The 15215-nt window shown below is 43.1% G+C and overlaps 1 protein-coding gene across 5 annotated transcripts in view; it reads right to left on the bottom strand.

Moving 5' to 3' along the window:
- The window catches only part of MAP4K3 (mitogen-activated protein kinase kinase kinase kinase 3), a 391382-nt gene that overhangs the window by 213883 nt on the left and 162284 nt on the right, over positions 1–15215 (bottom strand). The window lies entirely within an intron of this gene.

The raw sequence follows: 15215 nt of genomic DNA, 5'->3' as shown, positions 1-15215 counted from the left end.
GCCCCACCTTGAATCACAGCACCTCACTGGAGCAAGAAAAAAGCTCAAAGGGGTTATAAAATAGTGAACACTAAGGTCCTCATAGAACCTGACTGGGCATCATTCAGGTTGTATGTCATCTCATCTTGACCACTGAATGTATTGGTTTGAAAAATAAAATTCCAATAACTTATGTATGCAGTTATAATTGTGCTCTGTAAAGAGATGCAGCCGGACACACAGGAAAGAAGGTTATTTTAAACCAACTTTTGTGCAGCTGCAACAAGTGTAGGTAAAGCTGATGAAACAAGTAAATTGGTTTCATTTGGTGACAAAGGAAATCTCAGAGAAGCTCTACTATGAGGAAGCAATCTGACCCCTACTTGAGACCCTCTGCTATGTAGGTTAAAGGAAACCTGAGGTGAGAGTGATATGGAGGCTGTCATATTTATTACCTCTTAAACAATGCCAGTTGCCTGACTGTCCTCCTGATCCTTTGTGTCTAAAGGTTGCCATACACTGGTCAATTGCCACCAGATCGACCAACAGATAGACCCCTCTCTAATCTAATCTGATCACAGAGGGATCTATTGGCTGCCATACACTGCACACAGATTTGAATCAATTTCAGCATGAAATCGCCACTGCCGCCTGCCTCGCCACCCCTGCTCCCCCGGCCAGCATCAATACTACTACCTGTCTGCCAGCGCGAGTCCGAGGGATCTGTTCAGTCACACTTCTTTTGGCGTCCTGCATGTCCTCTTCACTTTCTGTCTCATCCTGTGGCAAGCGGAAGTTCAAACGGCAGAGGACGCTCTACTGAACTTTGGCTTGTCACAAGACACGACAGGAAGTAAAGAGGAGATGGAGAAGAAGGCCAGCCGGAAGACGTGTGACTGAACAGATCCTGGGGACACACGCCGGCTGGACAGGTGATATTGCTGCTGCTATGCTGCGTCGATCGTTGCTAGTGGTGCACTCCCGACCCGCCGGCAATCGAGCAGAATCAGTCGATCGGTCAGCATTATCGATTTCACAGCAGATTCGATCACAGTGTAGGAATCTGCTGTATATTGGCGGGAATTCAAGTTAGTTTATGTGCACCTTAATACCTTTATCCATAGCCCATAAACAAGCATAGGAAGATCATGTACTCTGACTCAGGTTTCACAGGATTAGCCATATGCTTGTTCTAGGGATGAGACTTGCTTATGCCAGAAAGTCAACAGGACTGCCAGGCAACTGGCATTGTGTACAAGAAATAAATATGTTCGCCTCCATATCCCTCTCACCTCGGGATCCCTTTAAGTATGCGGGGTCAGCAAAAACATTGCTTACCATATTATGTCTCTTCTCCAATCCATGCATCCATTCAGCCCAACTGTGCCATCGTTGGCATCCCTTTCTACTACAACACCAGCACCACTGACTGGACCCAAGGTCATACTTTAGACTGTAAGCCATTGAATGTTTATAAACATCTGGTCCTACCATGAGGAGGATTAACAAAGAAATAGGGGCAATGCTTTAACCAGACATCAGCCCTCTCATTGCTTTCCGCTCAGGGAGGCCCTTTTTGTACTGCTGGAATCGTGAGAAGTAGCTAAAGCTGCAATTGCTATGATAAATTAAAGGATACCCGACGTGACATGTGACATGATGAGATAGACATGTGTATGTACAGTGCCTAGCACACATAACTATGCTGTGTTCCTTTTTTTCCTTTCTCTGCCTGAAAGAGTTAAATATCAGGTATGTAAGTGGCTGACTCAGTCCTGACTCAGACAGGAAGTGACTACAGTGTGATCCTAATTGATAAGAAATTCCCTTTTTTATCTCTTTCTTGCTCTCAGAAGCAAATTTCTGCTAGGAAAGTGTTTTATAGTTGGAATTTCTTATCAGTGAGGGTCACACTGTAGTCACTTCCTGTCTGAGTAAGGACTGAGTCAGCCACTTACATACCTGACATTTAACTCTTTCAGACAGAGAAAGAAAAAAAGGAACACAGCATAGTTATTTGTGTGCTAGGCACTGTACATACACATGTCTATCTCATCATGTCACATGTCACTTCGGGTATCCTTTAAGTAAATGTTTACCACTTATTTACAAGGGGAGCACCTTAATGGGAATTTCTACAACCAAGAAGGAATGGATTCCTGCGAGAGCAAATAAAGGGAAAAAAAATAACACTATTGATCGTGTTAGCTTGCATGACCCAGAGAAAATCGAGATCTATACATTAAGATGGAAAAACACTTCCAAAGTCACAGGCCTTCTTTAGGAACATATGGAATGATGCACTATAGTAGGTGCCAGAAGCACAGTCATTTCACAATCAGCGGGTAATGGTAAGCCCATAGGACTTCCTAAAAAGAATGGCAGCATATGGTGGAGAATGTGTTTATATCCTCATGGCTCCTGCTCTGCAGTGATTTCACATTACTCTGCTGTATGGAACTGACAACCACATGCTATTGTTCAACTTTGTCATAACACATTCTTCCCCGTGTTTCATGAGTATGTTTGCGTGACTGAGGAACTGCTGAGATTGAAGCTTCATTTAAACACAAAAACAAATAAATCAATGTGTGCACACAGTTGTATGCATACATCAGAAAACCCAGAACATCGTATCACACCGAGTCAGGCAAAAAGAGCGCTGGAAATTCGGGCGCACCGCCATAGGCCATAATGTGAATAACGGCTATAACAGCGCTCGGTCAGTAATTGCCGACAGAAGACAGAGCCAAAATTCCAATAAAACAGTGTTATTCGGCCACCAGCAATAGCTAGCAGCTGAACCACATCTTACCCTTGAGTCAATGGCGGCCTGGAGGGGAAATAGTAATTGCTGCCGGGACATTTGCAGGAGTAGGGTGAAACTGCCACAGACTTCTATGCAGGGCTGTGGAGTTGGGAGTTGGAGTCTGATGTTTTTGTACAAAATCCACAGCCCTGGTAAGTATTAGACTAAGGAGTGGGAGTCGGGGCACCTGGAGTTGGAGTCGGTGATTTCATAACCTAAGGAGTCGGAGTCAGGTGATTTTTGTACTGACTCCACAGCCCTGCATCTATTGGTGTTTCTGAAATAGCGCATCCATACGCCATAAACAACTAAAGGCATTTTAGTACAAAACTACTTTTAATTTCCGTGGACTTCTATAGGCTTTTTATTTTCCGACATTTCTGTGTCACAGATATCTAAAGCACAAAGATAGGTCGGCACCACCAGCAAGTAAGAAATAGCTCTTTTATTCAATCACATGGACACACAGTGACAGGCTGCTGTTTCGGGCTAAGGCCCTTTATCAAACTCTATAATGGCCCGAAACAGCAGTGTGTCCTTGTGATGGAATAAAATAGCCATTTATTACTTGCTGGTGGTGGCAACTCATCTTTGTGCTCTGGTTATCGTGATCCCCAGACACAGAGGGGCTGGGGGTCATGGCACACCGTCTATACTTACTGTGGTGCTCCTTCACACTTCGGAATTTCATGGACATCTAAAGGCATTTAGTAAAAAATGTTTGACTTGCCTTGAAATATGCAAATAATTTATTGCAAGTTGATGCAGAACTATGCAAATGTTACTGCAAATGTAAACAGCTTGAATAGAAATGGGCCAATGAAATGCTTTCGCTGCAAGATTGGATTTGTCCATTTCCATTTTAGATTTTCAAAATAATAAGCATAATTCTGTATCATAATAATTAAATTAACATACTAATCTCAAATGTATTTGCATCTCATTGACAATCCCAGCTGACTAATGTGGGGACTTTGGTATATGTAAATTTGGGCAAGACATTTATTAAACTTCTTAAATTCATAAAATAATTAGCTGGCAGTGTAAAGGTTAGGGCTTATTTCCACTAGTATACTATGCATTTCAGAATCAGAATCAGAATCATTTTATTTATCGCCAAGCACGACTTGGTCGTGCCCGGAATTGGGCTTGGCACAAGCAGGTACAGAAAAAAAGGACAGGCAACAGAGATAACAGGTAGCATACATCAAATTCCCATATGCCAATTGCACGCTATTTAAAAAACACGTGGGTTTTTATGTAAATTTTTTATGAAAATTTTTGCATCTGATTTGTAACTCTACAGGCTATAGCAACATGATATCACTGTGTCTACACAGGATAAAGTCAGAAGCATGAAAACGCAAACATTTCCATTTCCATGCAGGAACACTTACTTTCATTAACTGTGATTTGCATGCGGGGCAGTGCTAGGTGCGGAAATCTGTAGCATGCAGTCCATATTTTTTGCACCGCAACGCATTTGGAAAGACACATTCAATGGCAACAACTGCATTGGTTTCAGTGTTAATGCGAAAATTTGCATTGCGATTTCGCACTCAGTGGTAATGGGCCCTTAATTGGCTTCTACCTAATTCTTTCCTAGACGTGACAGGGACTTTAGCTTGTGGGTCCCTCTGAGAAACAACTAGTGACAGGATTTGTTAAAAACAAAACAAAACTGTAAATTTCTGCATAATTGTCGCTATATAAATACAGGAAATGAAGGTCACTGATCTCACATTTTGTTACAGCAACTAATATCACAACCTTTGCAAAAGCTTCTTGTGCATTTATCTATCTAGAAACATTCCCTTTCCTTGCATATGTCTCAGTGCAGGAAGTATAATGCCAATGTGGCGTGGCATAAACTATTTAGGAAACGGGCACTGTGTCAGCTCGGATCACAGGCAAATGGTTTATGTGTGGAAACTCCTAACAGTCCTTTGAACGCAAACACGCCTCTTCCAAGAGCTTCAATGCCAATCAATATAAATAATGTATTCACTGGGAAAAAACTGCATGAATAATCATAACACAACTCTTCTCCTGTCCTGTAACTGATCCTGGAGCCGTCTTCTTTCATCAGATAGCCGTTTGCTGGGTGAGGAGGGGAATGATCCTGCTCTGTTTCTCTGCTCCTGCTCTTCTGGGCTGTGGGTGACCTCACAGTAACCAGTGAATACAGAGACAGAAGCCTGTGTGCAGAGAACCACAGCACAAGTCCCTCTGGGCCCTCAGCCATCTTCTCCCGTGAAACACAACTCATATCACAGCACGCAACACAGGAATTGAAATTATGAGGACACAAAAAAGTCAGGCCGGAAAGTAATGCTCTGATCCACAGCTCGAGTTCAAACAAATGTTCTAAGCTCTCTTGTTTCACTAGCTGCCCTGTGCAAGAGGCTGAGATATTGAATTATAGCCAAACATCTCCTCCCTTATAAAAGTCAGTGAAAGGACCAGGGGGACACGTTAGTAGGACTATTTAGATTTATATAAACGCCTAAAACCGGTTATTAACACTCTACACCCAACATATATGATGAAGCTTCCATTACTGTTGATGATGAGGTGGTATATAAACATTATCTAGCAACAATTGTATGGGAAGAGTTACTCCATAAATGTTTGATCACTGGCTGTCCTGCACCAGGTGAATCTCTGCTGATATCTTAATGCTGAAAAATCATCAAAGTGTGCAAATTTTCAGTTCAAATCTTGTCACCTTAAAGGACAACTGCAGCAAGAGGGCTATGGAGGCTGCCATATTGCATTATATTCAAACATCTCGTTTATAAAAGTCAGCTACAGTTAAAGGACCAGGGGGACACAGTAGCACTAGTTAGATTTATATAAACTCCTAAAACTGGTTATTAACGCTCTTCACCCAACATATTATTATTATTATTTAGTATTTATATAGCACTGAAATCTTCCGTAGCACTGTACAGAGTATAAAGTCTTGTCACTTTGCCTCAGAGGGGCTCACAATCTAGTCCCTATCATAGTCATATGTCTATGTATGTATCGTGTGTAGTGTATGTATCTGTATCTGTATGCTTTTGGAATGTGGGAGGAAACCTGAGTACCTTGAGGAAACCCACGCAGACACGGGGCAAACATACAAACTCCTTGTAGATAGTGCCCAGGCTGGGATTCAAACTGGGGACCACCCACATATATACAAATGCAACATATTGAAGATGAGGTGGTACATAAACATTATCTAGAAACAATTGTATGGGAAGAGTTACCTCACAAATGTTTGATCCACTGGATACCCTGCTATAGGTGAACCTCTGCTGATATCATATTGCTAAAATCTTAAAAGTGTGCACATTTTCAGTTCAAATATTGTCATCTTAACCACTTGAGGACCACAGGTTTACACCCTTCTAGTGACCAGGCAATTTCTTACAATTCAGCACTCGGCTATACAACTTAGCAGCCAAATTAATCTTGCCTTCTTTTCTGTTTTTTTTTTTTTTTAATAAATATGGCTATTCTTTTTTTTTATTTATCCCTCCCACCTTCCCTCCCTCCCCCCCGAGATCCCATCCCTGCACTCAACCTCTCATAAGCATCAGCCTATGAGAGGGATTAGATTGTGAGCCACTCCATGGGACAGCTAAGTGACAAAGCTGCCCCCTGTAAAGCGCTGCACTAGATTGCAGTGCTGTACAAATGTTTCTATGGGTTTTTTTTTATTTACAGCCTGCCAGCTCCGATCGCGGCTGGCAGGCTGATCACAGATCCCCCTCTGTTTACAAGCAGAGAATGTGCGCGCATACACTTCTAATCTCCGCCTCCTGGACCTGATGCCGATCAGCGTTAGGGGGCCCTGAGGTAGCCACTCTGCGGCCGCAAATCAGCGTGATGTGGTCGCAGAGCAGTTAAAGGGCAGCTGTAGCAAAAGGGATGTGGAGGCTACCATATCTATTTCCCTTTAAGGAACACCAGTTGCCCGGCTGTCCAGCTGATCCTCTGCCTCTGATACTTTTGGCCATAGAACCTGAACAAGCATGCAGCAGATCAGGTGTTTCTGACATTATTGTCAGATATGATAAGATTAGTGGCATGCTTGTTCCTGACACATCTGCAGCCCAATAGATCAGCAGAGCTGCCAGGCAACTGGTATTGTTTAAAAGGAAAAAAAGGCTGCCTCCATATTTTTTCTAGCTTTAGTTGCCCTTTAAAGCGGGATTGTCAGCCATAAAATCAAACTCCATTTACATTTATATAATCAAAAATGTGTCTGCTGTAATGAATCTTATCTCAGTCAACATGGCTCTATTCTGGTACATTGCGGGGGAGAGGGAAGCTTGTTATCTCCCCTCCCACATTCCTGCTCCTAATTGATTGGCTGAGGACAGTTAAGTGTGACAGGAAGCTGAGAAGATAAATACACCTCACCCCTCTGCAGAAGCTGCTGAAATACCATCTATGCTGTGCTCACATGTGTTTACAAAGCAAGCTAGATATGACAGAGCTGAAAATGTGTGGGCACCCCTGCCGTAACCACTCAGTGGACTGCTACGGTAACAGGGATAATGCATTTTTGAAAAGAATCATCACTAAAGATAAAACATAAAAGAGTAAACAGTAAAGTGTGGAATCAAAGTACACTGTTGTTTTTTAAAAAAAACAGTCCAAAAAATTCACAACTCAACCAACTGCAGGAAAAGTGACGCTCGCAGAAGCCAGCACTGCAACATAATTGAAGAAAACAACTGTACAAGCTGCTGTACTCTGCCGCTGTGCCTCGTAATTAAAATATTAGGGGGCACATTTGGTCTAATTGCTGGATCTTGTTAAGCATGGCTTTGACCTCCCAGCATCACACTACATAAGTACGAAATAATGCGGACGCCCATGCAATGGGGCGGAGCTACAGCACGCAAGCTGGCCCCAGCCCTGTAACCTCCCCCTGATGCTGCCTGCTTTAGTGCAAGGAGGTAGAGACCCTCTGGATACACACTAATGCCTCACTGGATTACACACATCCTCCGCACACAGGAAAAAAGTGCTGGGGCGGACGTCGGTGATCCAGAAAGCCTGTTCACTGTAAGCTATGCCCCCAGTCAATGCCAGTGCAGGTCAGCGGGCACAGGGTACACTTCTCATAGGAGTAGGACCAATGACCGGAAGCTGCAGGCAGATGGTGCTAAGGATACAATGAATGCTTTCTGAGGACCTCATGGCAATGCCAAGGCAGAAACATCTGAAAAGTAACGAGGGAGAGACCAAGGCCTTGCTGGGGAGGTAAATATCTGTCTTTCCTTCTACAGAGTATTTTTGTCTTCACCAGAGTGACACATCAACATAATGTTGCAATGTTTCCACCTCATTATCTATGTTGAACTGTTTTCAAAGCCTTTGTGTTGTGTCCAAACAAGGATGCTAACAAACTGGAAAATGTCCTCCTCTTGAAAGCTATTTCCTTGCAGTCCGGTTCATTGCCTTTGTTTGGCTAAAGAAGTATTATAAAACAAATCATTTTACATGTTACAACACTTTGTTTTATATATATATATTCAGTAGCAAAAACATGTTTGTTAACTGAGTGGTTAGATTTAGCGAAGGGCTAACTGGGATGATTTAGGCAGAGCAGGATCATGCACCAGGCAACCTAGGCAGGTGCTTGGGGCCCCGGGGGCTTCAAGGCGCCCACTTGCCACCTTCTTGAACTCTCTCTTCACTTCAGCTTACCCAAAGGACTACAAGGGTGCCCCACAGCTACTACCTTGCCTAGGGCCCCATTACACCTTATTCCATCTCTGCATTTAAAGAGAAACCGTGACCAAGAATTTAACTTCATCCCAATCAGTAACTGATACCCTCTTTTACATGAGAAATCTATTCCTTTTCACCAAAGGATCATCAGGGGGTGCTGTATGACTGATATTGTGGTGAAACCCCTCCCACAAGAAACTGTGAGGACCATGGTACTCCTGGCAGTTTCCTGTCTGTGAACCTTGTTGCATTGTGGGAAATAGCTGCTTACAGCTTACTTCCAACTGCCAAAAAAGCAAGCAGCAGCTACATCTCCTTCCAGCAGTATAAATGTCACCATGTGATAAATGTCAGAATGTAAATCAGGGATTTAAAAGATTTTACAATGGGCAAACACTGACTAAATCATGTATACATAATTATTGTAAAAATGAAGCACTTTTTTATTACATTATTTTCACTGGAGTTCCTCTTTAAGCTACATATGGTATACTTGTCCCCAAACGAATAGATGCCTGCAGAAAGTATCTGGATGCACTAGTAACTAGTAGAGTGGCTACAGAAGTAGTTACAAGGTAGGGAAGGAACAGAAGAGCTGGCCATATATTTTGTAAACAATCGTCCCCAATAACCATGGTTTTGTACATGGGGGATTAGTGTTAGGCACTTGGGGGGATTAGTGTGGCACTTGGAGTGGGAGAAGGGATTCGTTTTAGGCCCTTGGGGGAGATGGAGAATTATTTTTAGGCATAAGATGGTGTGTTTGAGTGTGTGTGTGTGTGTGTGTGTGTGTGTGTGTGTGTGTGTGTGTGTGTGTGTGTGTGTGTGTGTTTGTGGAGGTGGGGGGTGTAAGTTTAGGCATTATGAGGGGAGGGTTCAAGTGAGGTTGGGTACCAAGTAAATGTACTGTAAAATATTGGTAATGAAAATGACCGATATTTTTACTAACGACACCACCCTGCACCCAACTCCTGCAGCAGCACTGCAATACGTACTTCCTAAATAAAGCCACAATTACATTTTATTAGCTACCTGCTGCGCTACGTACTCACCTAAAGATGGATTGGGGATCCACAGTGACAACTATGCGCCAAACGAGCAGATCCCCAATCCATCTTCCACAATCATGTACCGCGGGAGCAAGCAATGGGCGCAATCGAGACTTAAAACGGTCACAGTAATTAGCGCATCAGTCTATGGAATCTGAACAAAAGTCCGTGATAGGATCCACCGTGACGGTTGCAATCGCTGCATGTCCCCAAACATTGTTTCGCCAATTGGTGGTTGTGGGGAAAAGTGCCGCACAGGTTGCGTTGTGGGTATGGGCCTTGAGAGTTATAATTGTTCCAGTTACAGTTCTGGCGTCCTATTAGCACCTGATTATTTAACTTTCCAGCTCTATTACATAAAATACATTTATCTGCATCACTGACTGATCATCCTGCTTTTAGAATTTTGGTATACCACAAATACACAATTTTATATCACATACTGTATTTGCACACAGAATGTAACAAAGGAAAAGCACTACACACACTACACTTTTGTCCTTTTCATGTTCTTCCTTTGTAAACCTATTTTTTCAGTCCCTCATCAGTGCTTCTTGTTATTGGCTAATGTAAACTAATGAAAGAATCACATAATCTTATCTGCTCCCAGCAGGGGTTTGATGCTCACCCTGGGCATGGTCACATGACAGAGATTGTAGCTGGCTTCCCACTGTGCCCTCCTTTATTATGTTTGTAGCATTCACTTCACAGAAAACCTCAAAGCTGATAACAGTAGAAGTGTTTTGGATGAGGTCACGCTAACCTGAGAAATTATTACTTTTTCCTTTAAGCAGAACTCTAGCTCCTCTTCCACATTAAACTACGGTACATTTTTCTCAGGAACAAGACAAAATACAATAAAACATCAGATTGAATATGTCTAGCACTAATGCTGGGGATACACTGCTCGATTCTGAGTAATTTAGATGGCTCAATAGATCATTTCTGACACGTCCGATCTCCCGCCCGATCGTTTCGCCACTCGATTCTGCATTGAGGACAATGGAAAAAGAGAAGAAAAACAAGTGGAAAATAAGACAATCGCCTGCAGAATCGAGCAGGGAATCGATCGAGCGTAAGAATCGAGCTGCAAAATTGAGCCGTGTATGTCCAGCATAGGACCCCATCAACAGCTCCTGCTAGGTCCACATCATGCCAGATTGGCAACGTGTGGTCACAGCGTACTTAATATACAATCCGTTGTATTCATCCATACAAGTTTTGTAACTGTTGGTTTGTGTTATGTTTTTTGTCAATGGACAGCAAAGAACAACTGATTTGATGGGAGGGGCCTGGGGGGTTGTTTTTTTGCTGCTTCTTTTTCATTTTACATGTACATTTTCTGTGCGGTGCTTGTAAAAGTCATGCAAGGCTGGACTTTGTGTTCTACAGTATAACAGCAACAGAGATGTTGAAAATGGACATGTCTGAATGAATCCTATAAATAACATAGGACATGTTGGTTTATCAGCTTTTCTCCATTGTGGACGATGGTCAGATTTTATATGCAGTGTGAACCAAGACGAGACGAGACGAGATCCAAGATTTATGAAGGGGAGGTATGATGATGGATTTGTATGCCAGTCAGTGCAGTTTAACTTTAATTCTGAGGGGGACAGGGATGAAGTAGAGGGACTTCCAAAGACGAGCAGCTGAAGAAGAGTGGTGGGAGGAGTGCATGGATCTGGCATCTGCATTCATGAAGGGATTGCAGGGATTGGAGTCTGGTATCAGGAAGTCCAGAAAGAATAGCATTGCAGTAAAGCAGATGGAGGTTGACCAGAGCATGGACCAGGAGTTTTGTGGTGTCGGAGGATAGGTAGGGGTGAATTCCAGGAAAGTTGCAGGATCTGGGGGGTGATGTAGAGTGCCGAGTCGAGGGTGACATCCAGGTAGCGCGTTTGAGGCACAGAGCGGATGGACGAGTTGTTCATACCAGTGGAGATCTGGGGAGAGGGTTTGACGAAGAAGCTGGGAAGATCATGAGTTCAGTTTTTTCCAGGTTGAGCTTCAAAAATTTGTCGGACATCCAGGTGAAGATGATGGACAGACAAGAGGAGAATTTCTCCAAGGTGCAGGGAGAGAGATCAGGAGTGTGGAAGTATAATTGAAAATCCAAGAAGGTCCGCACACTCCAGGAATCAAATTCCAGACTTTTTATTCAGCCAATGTGACACAATTCCATTCCATTACACCAACAAATCGTTTCGGGGCCCCATTTGTCAAGGCAATACAGACAGAATGGTAACGTTACCATTCCTGGAGTGTGCGGACCTTCTTGGATTTTCAGTTGTATTTCTACTGGTCCCTGCACCTCACTGGTGGTGTGGATCCCACATCTACTTGTGGAAGTATAATTGGGTGTCATCAGCATAGAGGTGACAGTTAAGGCTAATTGAGGAGATGAGTTTGCAAAGGAAGGAGGTGTAAATGGAGAAGAGTAAGAGTAAGCTGCATGCAGGTGTAATGTCTGATTACGCTACCCGGAAACTCCCTTCCACACTGAATAGCGCGCATGCTCAGTGTGAAATTAATGATGCTGCTGGAGATAAAATACGAAATATCTCCGCTCCCACACCTCTTACACTCCCCAAATTTTCAGGGTAGGGATGGGACCCCCCGAACGACCTCTATGCCAAATTGCAGCCCCCGAGACCCACTGGTTCAGGAGATAGATTACAGTAACCTATCTCGGGAACCAGCGGGTTTTGGGGGCTGCAATTTGGCATAGAGGTCGTTCGGGTGGTCCCCTCCATACCCTGAAAATTTGGGGAGTGTAGGATGTGTGGGAGCGGAGATATTTCGTATTTTATCTCCAGCAGCATCGTTCTATAGGAAATGTGGCCGCACAGTCTCCTACTGCGCATGCGGGGCAGCGCAAATCCATAGGCAGCGCAATCAGACATTACACAGGCTCTCCCCGTAGGCTTACGGCTCCCCATGGGTGAGAAATGTCCTACTCTCCACTCCGCATGTAGCGTCCCAGATCTCAGCAGCTCATGCTAAACTGTGTCACCACATCCAGATCGCGCAATTAATTTCATCATTAAGACTCATCAGAAACTTGGTCCTGTCATGGTGCATACACACTATAAACCCTAATCTCCTCCACCCAGGCTTGTTTACCCCTGCATGCCACTTCAGATTCCAAACCTAAGTATAGACTCCGGACCACTCAACTAGTTTCATCATAAGACTCATCAGAAACTTGGTTCTGTCATGGTGCATACACGCTATAAACCCTCATGGTGTATACACACTATAAACCCTCATCTCCTCCCCCAGGCTTGTTAACCCCCCTACATGCCACTACAGGGGCTAAACCTAAGCAGAGAATTCGCTTACGTACTTTAAGCATAAATTTATAAACCAACAATTTAGAAACAGTATGAAAATATAAAGTAAGTCTTAAGCTCAACCTATCCAAACTGAAACCAGCTGGACAAATCTTATTATATCTCCCCTGCTATTAGGTCATTTTATCCCTTGATAATAGATGGTATAGGGTCTAGAATGCTCCTTGAAGTGTCCTTCAAAAGCAAGAAGCATGATCTAACTAAGGAAAAAGTCTCACTTGATAAAAGATTTTCAGCTATTTTCTCTTCTCTATAGCCCTTCTATCTTTTACGAATGCGGCTTGTATCGCTTTAGTAAGAACAAGCCATAGTCTGCCAAGAAGCACTTCTATATCCATACATTTGTTGTCCTATTGTGCAGGCATGGGCCTTGTGCCAAGCAACTAATCTTCAAATAACCTTCGCAGCCGCCTGACAACCATTAAGTCACAATCTTTGAGGTGAGTTTTTCTTTACTACAGCGTGGCGCTTTTTAAAATGCAAGAGAACTGCCACACAACAGTGCTTTCAAGGGCGCCATCAATAAAAGATAAAAATCAACACATTGCTATCACTGCCTCCATTTCCCTCCTGTAATCATTAGGAAAAAGGGATTCTAAATCCCCTATCAAAGGACTGCAGGAGGATATCAACGAGACTATCGCGGCAGGGTCCAGTGCAAACGATTTATTCTAATTCCTTGCTTGTACTGCACCACTGTATGATGAATCATAGGCAAGTAGGGACATCTGAAGCCAACAACAAAGCATTAGGCACATTTAAAGAGAACTTGTGTCACAAATGGGCTTGATAAGGTAAAGCTGCCCTGCAGTGAAAAGTGATGGGTGTGTAAATGCCACAGTTGTGCTCAAGTTGGTGTGTTGTTTTGAAGAGATAGTTATTTTTCCTGGCAATGAATTTTCATATGAGTGGTCTGGCATGTGTACGGTGCTCCCACTCAATTGATGTCATCCTTTGACTGGCGCTTTCAACAATGGTTGCGTATGCAGATGCGTAAGCTCGGTCTCTTCACAGACTCGTCGGATTCTTACGGAATCTTACTGTATGTTTTTACATTTGGCTTCCATAGGATGACCATGTAATGTATGAGGAACTGCCTAGCCTTTCCAGTGACTGCAATAGGGAAGGCTGGGGTGATGATGCTGCATCTAAAGTTGGTATCAGCCTAGGAGAGGCATTAAAGGGGCACTGTGGCGAAAAATTGTACATTTTAAAATATGTGCAAACATAGACATATAGGAAGTACGTTTTTTTCCAGAGTAAAACGAGCCATAAATTACTAGTCTCCTATGTTGCGGTCACTTACAGTAGGTAGTAGAAATCTGACAGAAGCGAGGTTTTGGACTAGTCCATCTGTTCGCCATAGTGCCCCTTTAAAGAGGCACTGTAGTGACATCTAGCAGAATGCAGGCAATTACTTAGGATACACACTTTTAAGCTAATTTTCCTGGTTTCACCATCAGATACACACACACACACACACACACACACACACACACACACACACACACACACACACACACACACACACACACACACACACACACACACTTAGTCCCCTGTTAAAGAACGAGTTAGGGACTGTAGATTTGTTCTTAACTTGAATCCGTTCTTAAGTATATATATATATATATATATATATATATATATATATATATATATATATATATATATATATATATATATTTGTATATTGAATGTAGCCCTATCCTCCCAGTGATGTCACAGCCTGGGGGGTGCTGACTTCGCTCAACTACATTTTATGCCTGCCATCCTGTCTTCAAATCTATATGTTCTATCCATACAAGCATCCATATGTTGTGCCCAGTCATCTATTTTTCAATCCCCAGTGTCTGCCTGTTTCCCCCCCTCCAACCTGTCATGTGCCATACAAGCACATATTCGCTAGTTATCAAACGCGTTAAAGCGTAACCAAGAGCCCCTGTCACTATTTTCCTGTTGTGTGCTGCAGCACCCTCTGTATTTATATATTTCTTATGGAGATTGGGGTTCTCCAGTGCTGCGTGCATGCTTTGCATAGTATTGCATAAAAATCGGTTTGTGCTGCTCATCCCTTGGCTTATATTATTTTCCCCTGTGAGCGTGCATAACCACACCCATCTCTAGCACAGTTAAGCATTTAAATGAGCGGTGCTCATAGTTCAGTTAGTAGCTAGTAGAAGGTGAGGTGTTTTTAATTTCATTTCTCCCATTTAGCTGACCCCTGGGCTTTTGGTATGGTTCCCACTAGAACGCTGATAAAAACGAGCATTTTTGCCTGGTTAG

Source organism: Hyperolius riggenbachi, chromosome 4 (genome assembly GCF_040937935.1).
Source record: "Hyperolius riggenbachi isolate aHypRig1 chromosome 4, aHypRig1.pri, whole genome shotgun sequence".
Lineage (NCBI taxonomy): Eukaryota > Metazoa > Chordata > Amphibia > Anura > Hyperoliidae > Hyperolius > Hyperolius riggenbachi.
This window is presented reverse-complemented; position numbering and strand designations above follow the sequence as displayed.